At 35.1% G+C, this 14,442-nt stretch overlaps 2 long non-coding RNA genes across 5 annotated transcripts in view; one reads left to right on the forward strand and one right to left on the reverse strand.

The window, feature by feature from the left end:
* Window positions 1-794: 794 nt before the first annotated feature.
* The window catches only part of LOC139982671 (uncharacterized), a 35,580-nt gene continuing 21,932 nt past the window's right edge, over window positions 795-14,442 (reverse strand). For 2 of the 4 annotated variants that reach the window (XR_011798227.1, XR_011798228.1), the window contains exons 2-4: window positions 6,982-7,097; window positions 4,323-4,443; window positions 795-4,080 (exon numbers count right to left, since the gene is read on the reverse strand). This is a non-coding gene — a long non-coding RNA (uncharacterized lncRNA). The remainder of the gene's footprint in view (window positions 4,081-4,322; window positions 4,444-6,981; window positions 7,098-14,442) is intronic. The other 2 variants (XR_011798230.1, XR_011798229.1) reach the window with 2 other exon arrangements.
* Window positions 9,409-14,304, forward strand: LOC139982668 (uncharacterized). Its single transcript, XR_011798224.1, has 3 exons — window positions 9,409-9,999; window positions 11,705-11,925; window positions 12,653-14,304. It is a non-coding gene; the product is annotated as an uncharacterized lncRNA (long non-coding RNA).

Genomic DNA, 14,442 nt, shown 5'->3' on the forward strand with positions numbered 1-14,442 from the left:
TACAGTATCCTGTTTACAATATATCCAATAGCACGAGCAGATTCTCGATACATCGTTCTAGGATATACGATACACTTATACTGGTATGTTTGTTCTGATTGCGAAGAGAACAACAAAGTGAACATGTATTTACCATTGATTAACAGCAGGATATATATATATATACATATTACTCTTTAATGCATTGATCTTGGTAAGAAATGACATTGTACCCACAGGAGCGGCGGGAGGCAGGTACTCTTCCCTTCATGGAGCAATTACGTCACAATCCCCCTCTTTTTTTCTTCTTTTTTTTGGGGGGGTTCAAGATTCCTGAAGTGTAGTTATAATGAAGCTTAAAAAACACAATTTTCTTCATCCCAAATTTTCCCGGGCTTTCATTTCACACCGATTCCGATAAATATATATATATATTTTAACGGTCAAAACATTGCGTGCACAAGTAAACGTTACAGTATGTTATCATGTAAGGTGAACGTTAATTTGTTTTAATTTTTGTCTCTGAGAACATCATCACACCACATTTGTAGTTAGAATACCTGACCTCTGCCTCATACTATCTGTTCGAAGTGACTGAACTTATAATATCTCTGCCACATACTATATATTTGAAGTGACTGAACTTATAATATCTCTGCCACCTACTACATGTTTGAAGTGACTGAACTTATAATATCTCTGCCACATATTATACATATATATATATATATATATATATATATATATATATATGTGTGTGTGTGTGTGTGTATATATATATACATATATTATACAGGTGACTGAACTTGTAATATCTCTGCCACGTACTATATGTTCGACGTGCCTGAACTTCTAATATCTCTGCCACATACAATATGTTTGAAGTGACAGGAATTATAATATCTCTGCCACATATTATATGTTTGAAGTGACTAGGTACGATGGCTGCTGCGCTGGACTCACATGTATATTTTGATCCAACCCAACTGCTGTGTTGTACTTTACGTGTACTTTAAAGGTGGATTACTTGTTGCATTGTGTCTCTGAAGTAGATTCATTCAATACTTTTTTTTAAAATATTTATTGATGTTACATTTATGAATCTTGCAATGCACAAACATCAAACTTAAAATTTAATTTTAGCATACCTAATGCAGTATAACGCATTCTCAACAAACAAAATAAAACTTCTCACTTTACAGGAAACATTTATCATGTAACTGCTACGTTTACTTACATTTCTGTGAGTTTCACCGAATCGTGGAAAATACCTGGACATACATCTTTGATATTATTCCCCAAAGAAATCTGTAAGATCATAAGAGCTTGTAAGGAAAATTGCTGCAAATTTGAGACATTTTATTTTATAACTCAAATGCTCAAAGTGCCGAATCAAAAGCAACCCTTAGTTTTTTTTTTTTTTTTCATTTTGGCGATAAGTCAGGAAAAACGGTTGCTCAGTAGGAAAATTGTCATTTCGTAATAACACTCAGTTTCTGTGTAACATCACGCGAAACTTGAGTCGCATACCATATGAACATCAGGACATGTTTGTTTGTTTGTTGTCATTTATTTTAATGTTTTTTAATGATTGAAATTAGTGTCGTAACTATGTCGTGGTTTGATCATTGGAACCAAATTCACTTACAAGTTGCCAAGGTTTGTCAAGACCGTGAAAATATTGCAGGGTAAATCTGTCAAATCATTTTTGAACAACTCTCTAAAATAGAGAAAAAATGAAAAGATTGATAACAATGTAGAAGATTAATTTCCATGTCAACCGGCTAAAGTCGGAAACACATCGATAAGTGAAATGAAGAAAAGGTCGAAATATACACTCGAAAGATAATAATTAGATGTAAACTACAAAATTTCGTAATTTTCTAATCGCACGTATGTTCAATATTCTGTCGGAAAACTTATTAAAGGAAACATGTTGTCAAAACCACAATTCTGACATTTGTATTTCTAAGTGAGAAATAGATGGATGATTATTATCTCCATTCCTTCGTTTTTTATCTGATCAAGGGGGGGGGGGGGGGTGTTGATGATCAAAATGAAACAATAATTTTGTTTTTCATATTTGTTTCATAACCCATAATATTACACCTGAAGCATTCAAATCACTCTCTTTGACTATTCCCACAACTAATCAAGCAAAGGTTAACTTTAGTCCATATCTGCGTATCATCTGCATACATGTGAACAGAGATATTTGACTTACTAACTAATATATCATTGAGAGGCTTAGTATATAAAGTAAATAAAAAGGGGTCTAACACACTTCCCTGTGAGACACCAAAATAAAGTTTATGGTTTGACGATTCAAGGATTAAAATTTGAACCTTAAATATTCTGTCAGTCAGGTAAAATTTCAAAATGTCTAAAGCTGTGCCAGAAAATCCGAACAATTTTTGAAATCTATCAAGGAAAATATTATGATCTATGGTATCAAATACCGCACTAAGGTCTAGAAGTAACATTATAACTGCATGACGTAAATAAAACGTTCCAAGTTCATGTTGGTATAAAACGGAAACGAATAGTAGATATAGTACTTTCATTATACTCTGGGTGTTGTGACCCATTCCTCAAATGAATTACTGCCCTCATAACTCCATCTCCTCCACATTCATGCCCATATCGTCAATTGTTTCACAATGGAAAAATGTTGACGACGTTAAAACCATTTATCTGTCTGTTATATAATTTACAATGGAGTTGCTCCCATTAATAAACAAAATAACACAGTGTAAATAATTGTTAATATTACTACACATGTTTCGAAAATTTCAGGTTATTGTTTTCTCTGTAGAAAAGGCACCATAAAAAAGAACTTTTATAGGCGTATCATATGTCTTTTAAATGACTGTTTTAGAATAGTCAATTGTATTCTACAATTCAGAAAACAACTTACTTGTCCATAGATAAATCGTTATATACAAACTAAGAGAAGCTAGAACGTCTCATATGCTAAACTTACCACTACCGTAAGTAAATAAACGAACTGGGTCAAACACCTCTTTTATAATTAGTACTCTAACTAAAACTAGACTAATAACAGGATTTCATCTTCAGTTTCCATCCTATTGACGACGTTTGGATGATATCTATAACACATCTAAACGACATGAATATTCATTAAAATTTCCGATTGACTCGTAGCAATTTCCTTCGAGTAAAGATTCTATTAGTTAAATAATGATCACCGGTTAAATTCATATCTCCCCTACAGAACAATAGAGGCTTTCCAAATTACAGGGAAATCCAGACAAAAATGAGTCAAGAGGTCGCATAGAACTAGATTGTACCACCGTACCTACTCTGCCTCAGACACAACCAGCGTGTTAGTGAGAACATGACTACAAACAGGAAGCCAAATTTGCCACCACGTGATAACCTGACATAGTATAATACTTTGAACGTAACTTATCATTGGGCCATTTATTTATTTCAGTTTTCTGGCTAATATTCTCTTTTAAGAGGAGCTCAATGTCTCGAATGAAAATAAATTAATGTGAAAATTAATAAACAAATAAGTAATACAAATCAAACAAAACTGTTAGCAGACAGCTTATATAATAAAGAGCCTGTGTAAGAGAATGTGTAAAAGTAGGAGTAGATCCAGCTAAAAACGAAACGTCAGGCCCTCTTACTTTTACACATATATAGGTAATATAATTTTGTGTTCAATTAAGTATTCTCCAATTCGTGTTCACGATAAACATCTGTCGTATAAATTCTCTAAATCTTATACAGACTTTCAATTTACAGTTGTCTTCGTTAGAATGGACCAATAAGAGTTAGAATGGATCGATAGGAGTCTTATACAACTTTATTGAAGGGAAATGCTACCAAGAACTGCTTCACAATACAATATATCAAGTTTATTTTCACACCTGAACTTATCCTTTAATAAATCTCTCAGCGACAATACAAACAAAGTACGGACTCGCAAAGAATGAACCTTGAGTTAGTAGATATCATGACACCGTAATTTACTTTAAAAGTAAAAAAAAAAATGCGTACAAATAAGTCAGGTTAACTGTTGACTGAAGCAGATCCGGCAGAATTTCAATATGACCGTTTCTTGACAGATCTCTGTGAACAAAAAGGATAAATTTACTTATTATAGAAGTAAAATTCCCGTGACGCTTCACACAAGTCATTAGTAATTTCATACGTTTCGTTCATACGGAAGACGACCTATATTTACGTATGATTTTTTTTTTTTTTGGGGGGGGGGGCAGGGGGATTTAGAGATATAGAATCATTCACATTAAAATGTGTCGATTTTTACTTGCATGATCCATGGAGAAGTTCAAGTTCCATGCTGAACTTACAATTGTGTTACTTTGATAGGTTCATCAGGTGGTACTACTTGAAAAACATGTTTGAAACAGTCGACTCAGTAATATGCCTTCTTCGTTTGATGACAGTCACACGCATGGTTAGCACCACAAGCTGGGGGACCGGTAAAGAATCAAAATTACAACAATTTACAAGCTATTTCACACTATACAATGTCTTTAATATGTATCATCAATCACTTTTGTATCTCTGACTTGGAATTCAATTTCTTGAACACACCAAGACTTATCAGAACCAAACCACCGTCCTAATGATATTACGAGCATCAAGTAACTTTTAAGAAAAGTCACCCAAATAGGAACCTATAGGCACAAAATCCAAACAGCCAAAACAACTAAACTACTGATCCATTCTCAACCCCAGACCCCTTGCATAGAGACTATGGTAGTGTCATCATAGTTAGGTGAACATCACGACTCCTCTAAAAAGGTAGCAGAACTAATGATACATATGATCTTAACGAAAAGGACTTCGAGAGGATAGCGACGGATTCCACGTCATTATGGAACTTTCTGAAATCAGTGCGGAATCCTCACAAAAATGATAACAAGGTCACCATATCGAGGGAGCTTGGATCTAAGCTAGACACCCACTTCGGCCGATTCAACAGTGCGGTTATAAAGGACATTACTCTGAACTTACCGCACCGCTCTGTCAATGACACTCCTGGAATAGAACGAGATCAGGTTAAAAGACAGTTTGGACTTGTCAAGCGAGGTGTCGCATCAGGTATTGATAACATACCCTGGTGGGTTTTTAAATATTGCTCAAATGAAATTGCTGACATTTTCACAGTCATTTTCAATGAAAGTATTAAACAGAGTATTATTCCATCTGACTGGAAACATGCCAAAACTACTCCTGTGCCCAAAATTTGCAGTCCTGCTTCAGTAAATGATTATCGCCCAATTGATATATCAAGCATAGGGTTCAATTGTATGCAAAAGTTATTACTTTCGTATGTCACACAATCCATTGATGAACATGGTGATCCAAATCAGTTTGCGTACAGAAAAGGTATCTCGTGCACTGATGCAATCCTCACCCTTGTCCATGGCATAGTGTCTGGGCTAAACTGTAAACAGACGACAATATCTAAAGTCCTATTTCTGGACTTTTCAAGTGCATTTAATACAGTCCTGCCCAATCGTCTACTAAATGACCTGTGTAACTTCATCGATGAGCCATGGCTCATTCATTGGCTTAGGGATTTCATGCAGGGATGGTCGAGACAAGTTAAACTAGACAAAGGCTATACAACAACTTCTGAAATCAGAGTAGGAGTTCCACAAGGTGGCCCTCTATCAGCCCTATTGTTTACTATTTATACAGATTGCATTCGCTCTAATTCTAATTGCTCAGTAATTAAATATGCTGATGACACTGTTTTATCGTGCAATATCACCAAAGGCTCCCACCAGCAAAATCAGCATGAGTATCAAGATTTTATCACTAGTATAGTTAGCACTTGCGACCAGAAGAACCTACTTCTCAACAAAAAGAAGTGTAAGGAAATGGTTTTCGAAAACGTCAATATTAAGCACAGGGGTTTAATCGAGAAGAGAGACGAGAGGACAATTATTCACAATACATCCGTTGAACGTACTTCCAGTACAATGTATCTAGGAGTCTGCATTGACAACAAGCTGACGTTTTCAAATCATATTTCGAAGGTATTAGCCAAGGTGTATCACATTGTCGCCACACTCATGTATATTGCTCCTCACTTTCCTGTCCATATACGAGAAAGGGTGTTTGAGGCCTCTATCTTGCCAAATATAATATATGCTGTCCCGGTCTGGTATCACTTTGTCCAAATAAAAGATAAGAAAAGATTATTAAGTTTCCTGAGATACTGTGAGAGAATCTTTGGATTAAATCATAACCTACTTAAAGATAAAGTTAATACGGCTGCTAGGAAGGAATTTGAGAGGCTACTAAATAACATCCAAAGAAATGAAGGACACCCACTCCATTGTGCAATAAACTCTCTGTGCAATAAGACAAACTACAATTTGAGGAATGCTGCAATAACTCCCAGATTCAGGATTGAACTTTAGAGGAATTCTTTTGTTTATAGGGCGTCCATGTTCATACAGCATGGTGCTCTAGAACCATTGTTGTGATTTTGTTTTTCAGTGTTTTGTCTAGTATTTACTATTTTATATCTTTATCATAATTTTATTTATTTTCCTATTTATGAATTTTTAATGATTTATACTGGAAATAAAGAATTGAAAGAATTGAATTGAATTGAAGCATAAGTCCTTGTTTACTATCGTTATCGTTATGCCATTTCGCTAACCCAATCAAACAAAATCGTCACAGATGTTTTTTTTTTTTTTTTTTTTTTTTGGGGGGGGGGGTCAAATTGTTCTGTTCCAGGTGAATTACACATATTCAAAATGCTTGTGAAACTAAAACCATTCCATGATCTCATTTAGTTGGTCGATTTTACGTACCATTATTTCTATGTCGTTCAATCTGGATGCCTTAAAACAGGAACAATGATTTCCTTTCAATTATGCCTATCATATTCCTAGAACTACCAATAACGCATGTATTGATAATTACATTGTAATAATATCTCGACTAAATACTCCGCATAATATTAAAGAATGGCTCACTTACGTGTTTTATTCTTTGGACCATCGTACAAGAATTTAGGTCACTGCTTGTGACCGCCTGGGTTCCGTTTGAGATAAAACATACTATCACCAGCAACCAAAACAGCATGTTCATATTTCCTGTCAGTGTTGCAAAAGTGAAAAAAAAACACCTGTATATACCGCATATCTTATATAACACAGCGGCCGCTTCAAATCACTGTATGGAAGAACAGCAAAATTTCTGTTGAGCACATTTGAGTTGTCTTTTTATGACCAATGTACCAAACCAAACGAATAAAACCCAAAATGCGATTACAGTTTAATGAAATATAAGACATTTTTCTGGATATTTGTTGTTACAACAAATTAAACCCAATGAGCAAGCAGTGACTGATTCGTTACGGTACTAATGTCATACAGTTGCATTGGTTATCAAACGAGAACTTAACGCTATGTCACCCATGTGAAATTGGTAATCAAACAAGTACTTAAAGTCTCAATGTGTTTGCCAAATTTAAATTCGACCTTCCCGGCTTACTGCCCTAAAAGCTCAGTAAAAATAACACCGTTCTATTCAATTTTCATATTAATAATCTTAGTTTAATTGATTTATCTGTCGTTAAACATTTTGAGCTGAATAAAATTCGCCAGATTTTTTAACGAGTCCGTAGATTCTACAAACTTCAATCAAAATTTGCAAGCCCCACCCAACAGATCATGCGCCAATCAAATCTCTCTGTTTTGTTTACGACCGTAATGCCTGTGCTAGCCTGTGTTAGGTCTATATATTAAAAGGATCTTATTTTCAGTCTTATCGATGCAAAATTGTGTCATTTCCTTCCTTTTCAAGGAATAAACAGGTGTACAGACGTTTCCTCCGTGAAATTGGGTAAAAAAAAGTGGACGATACGAGTATATGTAGGTTACATGTGTGTAATGCTGATATGGGCTGTCGCAGTGATTTTACAGTAAATTGTTTGCCCCATAAGAGCAACATAAACTAAATTCCTTCCCTTCGATTGCGACAGCTTTTCTCCATTAAACCCACCTGTTCAGAGTGAATTTAGAATAGAAAAATTGAATCGGCTTCGGAAGTTTGTTTTCCGAAATTCATCAGTACACACACATTGAGACTTTAACGTTATACTACCCGGTTGCATTGATGATCAAACGAGTACTTATCACTTTGTCACCCAGTTGAGTTGATAATCAAACGAGTACCTAAAGCCTTACAAAAATGTGTAATTTTCAATGTAATTTGTTATTATTTCAAGTAAATTTTCTTTATGACGAAATGTAACTTGAAGGTTTACTTGGTATGGGCGAATAGTATCGGATATTAGCGAATGTAAATAAGTTGCAACAATAAACTCTGTCTAGAAGAGACAGGCAGATATTTTCATGAGTGCATTAATATGTGAGATTTATGGTCGAGCGACGAAAAAATTACGTCATTATTAAACGATGATTTTAAGCACAATATTAAGTACAGTACGATATGTTAAAGAATGTTAAAATTACTGCTATTAGTCCATTCTTTACTGTTATGAGACTTCTCCTTTTTTTAAAAATGGCTCTTGAAACGACTGCAGAATTTCATCGATTAGAGTGACTGGACTGCATAGTCTAATGAAAAGACCATTACTTCATTCCCTCAGATTCAACGCAAAACTCAATCATGCGGAAACTTGTAAGGCCTTAAATGACAATGTCTATAGTGAAATGCCAAGAAAGGTTTTTTTTTGAACGCCATATTGTAGTATAATTCAAGTTAAAATGTTGGTTAAGATTTGAGAATTTATAAAATAGATTAACGATAGATTTAAGATAACATTTAGGCTTACACCAATAAGCCGACGTCATCATGAGAACTGAGTGAGACTTGAAGAGATTAAGTGATATCTTAGTGGTGAATTTATTGAAAAGCGTTATACCTAATAGAAACATTACTATCGTTCATTTTGCGTTTTTCTTGACTATGACATACCAAGACTAACAAAATGTGTAACGTTAATCTTAATAACTGGTCGAGTAAATCGACGTGACTGTAGAATATAAATGAAGATGCAGGTTTTAAGTAACCTATACTGACTTGACTAACACATTTACCATTAAACGTAACATTACAAATTATCGTGTATATTTACATAAGACCAAGGATAACGTAATTTTTATGTTACATGTCGAAAACTGTTGGGAAAAAAAGAATCTTCCAAAATCTTTAATACATTGAAGGAATTACTTTACTTTTATGATGTCTGGATAGTTTAATTTGTGACACAAATAAAGTTTCGAACACATACATGTAGAGCAAGTGAAAGGAATACACTGTTACATGCATCCACCAGCCTCTACCGGGATTCGAACCACGGGCCTCCCGTGGTTCGAATATATATATATATATATACATATACACACATATATATATATATATGTATATATATATATATATATATATATATATATATATATATATAGCACTGGATTGGTATTTACGTTTACTTCTCCAAGTTGGTGCTTAGGTTTACCTGAGGTGAAATGATTGGATCAACTTGAAATTTTACATCAGTATACCTTATGGTACTAGGACTGCATATCAGTCGTTATAAGTTGCTACCTACTTTTTGGGTCATTTGGCAAGGAAAAATCCAATTGGTCAAACCCTTACGGTAAACCTAAGTCTTGCTCTCAAAGTATATCCCCCAGTTGGTATATAAGTTGACCTGACGTACAGGCATCCGTAGTTTTCTTGACAGCGGCAGTAGCCTGTATTCAGTGTATACGCTCTACACTGTGTACACTGTATACGCCAGGGCTAACGCTAAAGCATACCCGTAGGCTGCATTGCATGCAACCCAATAACAGTTTCGGCTAATATAATGATGTGTAGTATCTGTTTCCTCTCGATGCAAGCGGACTGGGCTTGAGATCGGGTCAGTCGTTCGCCGGGTAGTTTGGTTTTCGTGCCCAGGTTCTTTCCTTATTGACTTTTTCTTAAAAAAGTACCGTTAAAACGAAAACGTCTCACCAACAACTTCAGGTAAGGTCCATGAGATTAGTCAATAAAGTTTGGTGATATTAATAACGTTGATATTATAACGTTGTTGCATACAGCTTCACGTTATTTGATCATACCCATATTTCAATACTATACAGTAGTCTAGACTAGCTTCTAGCCTAAAACTTGTAAGGCCTAGCCTACGTTCGGCTGTAGCCTAGGGCCATAGTCCAAGTCCTAACACTACCTTAGCATTGGGTCAAGGGTAAACTGGTCTGTAGTTTGAGCTACAAATTAATACCAACTGCCAGAAAAATTAGATTTCAAGTAGGTCAGCTTAACTTCTTAGCCTACTGTGCATGTATGTATCATATATGGCCTTAGATTTTGCTGGACAATTATGTTACTGTACATTGCCCTAATCATGACCAGATACTGTAGCATGGTGGGCTTATAATTGACGCACTTAAGGATTTGATCAATGATGTCTATCAAGGAAAAATCCAAATTACTCAACTGTATGTGTTTTTCATATGTGTAGTTCCTCAGAAATGTTCTAATCTCAAAATATTTAAGGTTCTGTGCGTATGCACCGTACAATTGAGCAGAATTTGACCACAAAATGTCTGCCGTGTCAAGTTCTTTCATACCCCTAAATTGACACATTCGTTGATAAGCTAACTGTAGTGTAGGCCTTAGTATACATCCATTGACTTTAGATGCTGTTTGCTATGCTCTGAGCCTCTAAGCTCTGACAGGTCTTGTCCCAGAGAGTAGTGTTCTCATATTGAGGTAATGTTGGGTATTTTAAGGGTGTAAGATTTCCAAATGGCCAAAAAATGTGCAAAACTGGGGGGAGGGTGTTAAAAGCTTAAAAAATACCACAATTTGGTCAGCAAATACCTCAAATGGATTCAAACTCATGAAATATGTAATTCTGTTTGGCTGCAAAAAAGTTTAGGTGGCCTGCTGTATCCTTGCTAGTAATACAGTAATTTAAGGTGCGTCAATTACGGGGGTGCGTCAATTATGAAGCCTTTACTATACTGTACAGTAGCTATGCCTAGATTATTATAGACTGAAGTCACCATGCAAATGTAACTTACAAGTAGCCTGTATTGAATAAAAGATGCTATAATTGGTAGAACTTTTCAAAAAGTTCTTGGAAGTCTTTACTCTCCAAAATATTCTCAGACATTCTAAACACCACTGTACTGTAAGATGTCTGAATATCCCAGTGAGGGTATCAATAAAAACAGTTAAAGGATATAATAGTAGAAAATCCAGCATCAAATTTGGGCTAATGCAGAATACCTTTAATCTAAGTCTCTCAAGTGATGCATTGTGTTTCAAGTGTCTTATTTATAACTAGCCAAAATTTGTACAAAATAACAATGCCATGCATCCAAAAGGTTATTGAGTCAGTACATTTCCATAATGTAACTATTACAAAAGCTGAGTGCACCTAATTAAAAGTTAACATCCTCCAAAAATCTATATAACACAAACATTTGATAAAGCCTTCTATCCCCTCCCTTGCATATACTGTAAGTCATTTTGTTAAGTCTATTTAGATCCATAAGTAATACCAAGTTGACTAAATGTGCAATATTCAGTGTTAAAGATCTGAGCTCTGTATTGGCCCAAAATATATTGGAGAGAAGTGTACAATAAAAATTGAAATAATGCACATCTACACTCTGACCATTTGATATTTATTTGATTGGCACTGTTAATGTTTTCTCAGACAAATTTGATGATCAACATTCTCAATCTCAAGATGAATGACAACAGCCCACTATCCAAGGGAATCACACTGTACGATGTAGCTGCCATGCAGTGAAAAAGTCAATGTTGGAACGGCAGCAATCATAGCTAGAGCACGGATGCTGTCTGGGACAGACTGATGTGGTGACCTACTGCATCATTGACAGCAAAATGGAAGATATTTTCTGAATTAACCAAAAAGTAAGTTAATATTCATTATTCTGTAGGTTTGACATCACATAAACTTGATACCATAGGACTCTATTATCTCAAATACGAGTAACATCTGAGGTAATTTATTCCAAAGTTATGGAATAAAGAAAGAAACAATCAGAAGGGATGAAAACTTTTGTATGATCTGGTTAATGTGGTGGTATCTCTTCCTCTATCTCTATAGTATTTAACTACACTAGAGCTATATCCACTCACTGGTTTTTAATCTTATAGGTCAATGCAAGACAACACCAAATTGTCAGGCTAGGTCCAAATAAAATGTACATGCATATTTAAATTTTGAAATCTTTACAATTGGTAAAGCTTGAATGACTTGCAACTTTTAAAAGCACTTGCTATGGTAGGGAGCTGTTTCAGCTCCAATTGAATGCATGGCTGCATAAATAAAATGTGTAATGTTGTATACAAGGCAAGATGAATCAAGAATTAATGGGAACAAAATGGGATGGATAAACGAATTGAAATTTACAGTGAAAATAGTATATATGTAAGGTTGTGAGATGATTAAAATATTGGCTGAATTACAGGAGATTTAGTTTTGTAAAGCAGTTCATTGTTTTCTTCATTTGTAGAGTGTGAGGTCATGTGAGGTCTAATCGGTAATCGCAAAACATTCCAAGCTATATTGCGCGTGCTATAATTGGGACCAAATCAGCATATCTTTAAGAGAAAGCTTTTCTTTTTGTACCAACAGATGGATAGATCTACAGGCTAATACAGCAAAGGATATGCTCTAATTAGAAATGCCAGGCAAGATTATCACACAGTTTACAGTGGGGTGAATACAATCATCAACCAAGCTTTTCATCATGCTGTACATAGTGGTATACAGTAGCTCCTTGTTGGGCTTATCAATTAAAAGCTTGCATAGAAGCCGATGCCAAGCAAAGCAAAAGTATGTCCTGTAAATCGCGAAGTAGATTCACACATCTCATGTATATCCTCTGGGACACAGCACATCTTTCAATGGAGTTAGGAAGTTGCTGGGAATAGTTGTTGGATTGGCACAGTAATGTAGTAGCAGTAACAGAAAACTAACTAGTTCCAGGATATGTTACACTGTTACACCATATAAAAGATAGAGGAAATTAATATTATAAGCTTCAAGCAGACAGAACCAAGAGAATGCAGACCAGTCTTCATGGGAAGTCTTCTACATATTTAACTGTATAAATGGACTCATTCTTTTGCAATGTACAGTACTTCTTGAAATATTTTAGTTTGGTGACATTGTGGCACTACATTTTTTTTTGTAAGTATTAGGGAACATTTGCAGCTGCTTGTCAAGAACATGGAACTTGTTATACAACTGAAGTGGTCCTGATGCTTAAGTGTTGAGGTTACTGGATATTTTGCTGCCTTACCTTGCTTTAACTGTTCTTAAATGCATTTCTCATGTTTTAAGATGTTTTAATTTTGTATTCCAAGCAAGATCAGCAAGCCATAGTACAGTAATTTTCAACAACCACCACACAGATACTTGTGCAGGACTAAGGGTATTTGTTAAGCAGATTACTATTATAAAAATCTTTCAAACTTTTATCCCTCAAAATCTCCAGGGGTACACTGCATTGTTTCTGAACCACAGTTTCACAATTCTACAAGTGGGGTTCAGGGGTTATGCTATGGGAAAAGTTTACAATGTTAGGCCTGACTTAATTACTGAAAGCTTGTGGTCTTTTATTACACCAAGAACCAGTTTATTCTTTAAACAAAATTAAATTATTTCCCCTCAAAATTGAGGGGAGTGAATACAGCAAAGGCACATGCAACTAGCACCAATGTCATGGAAACCTAGTGCAGCCCAATGAAACATACTGTAAAACCACAACATTTGTAACTATAGGTATGAAATTGTGCAATCCAGGGGTATTGTGTATAATGTTGTCCCTCCAAGCATGGAAACTCCATGATATTGTGGTAATTTGCATTGGTTACGGTATTAGATACAGCCTATACTGGTAAGTCTAGATAAATACTTGAGGTATAAGTTAGTTCCCAAAATGTTTCTCATGTTTGAGAGAGGTCAGTAAATTGAGGTCATGTAATAGTGCAAGTATCCTGGTTTATGTGAAATAAATCTTGTGGAAAATATAAACTGGGATTGAAAATACAATCAACTGCTTGAATATGATTGTACAATTTTTATTGTGTCTCGTCTTTTAATATAATGCTAATCTCCACTACTGTATGTGTTTGGTAATAAGCCAGATTTCTGGGTAGAAGTTTAAAAAAGCAAATCGTCAACAATTTTTGATGAATTTTAAGCAATCACATTCACTGCCTCTATCTCTGTTTATGTTTTGAGTCAGCAACACAGTATACTGTACAGTAGTGTACAGAAAGGGACACTTTCTGTTGTATTCTGTTGTATCAATTGAAAATTGTTTGTTGTTTGACTGTTTGTAGCAGTATTCCTCTGAGGAGTGAAAAAAAATAAACATACAGTGAACAGTTGCAACTGCGCATGCATTTATACATTAC

This window comes from Apostichopus japonicus, chromosome 16 (genome assembly GCF_037975245.1).
Source record: "Apostichopus japonicus isolate 1M-3 chromosome 16, ASM3797524v1, whole genome shotgun sequence".
Classification (NCBI taxonomy): domain Eukaryota; kingdom Metazoa; phylum Echinodermata; class Holothuroidea; order Aspidochirotida; family Stichopodidae; genus Apostichopus; species Apostichopus japonicus.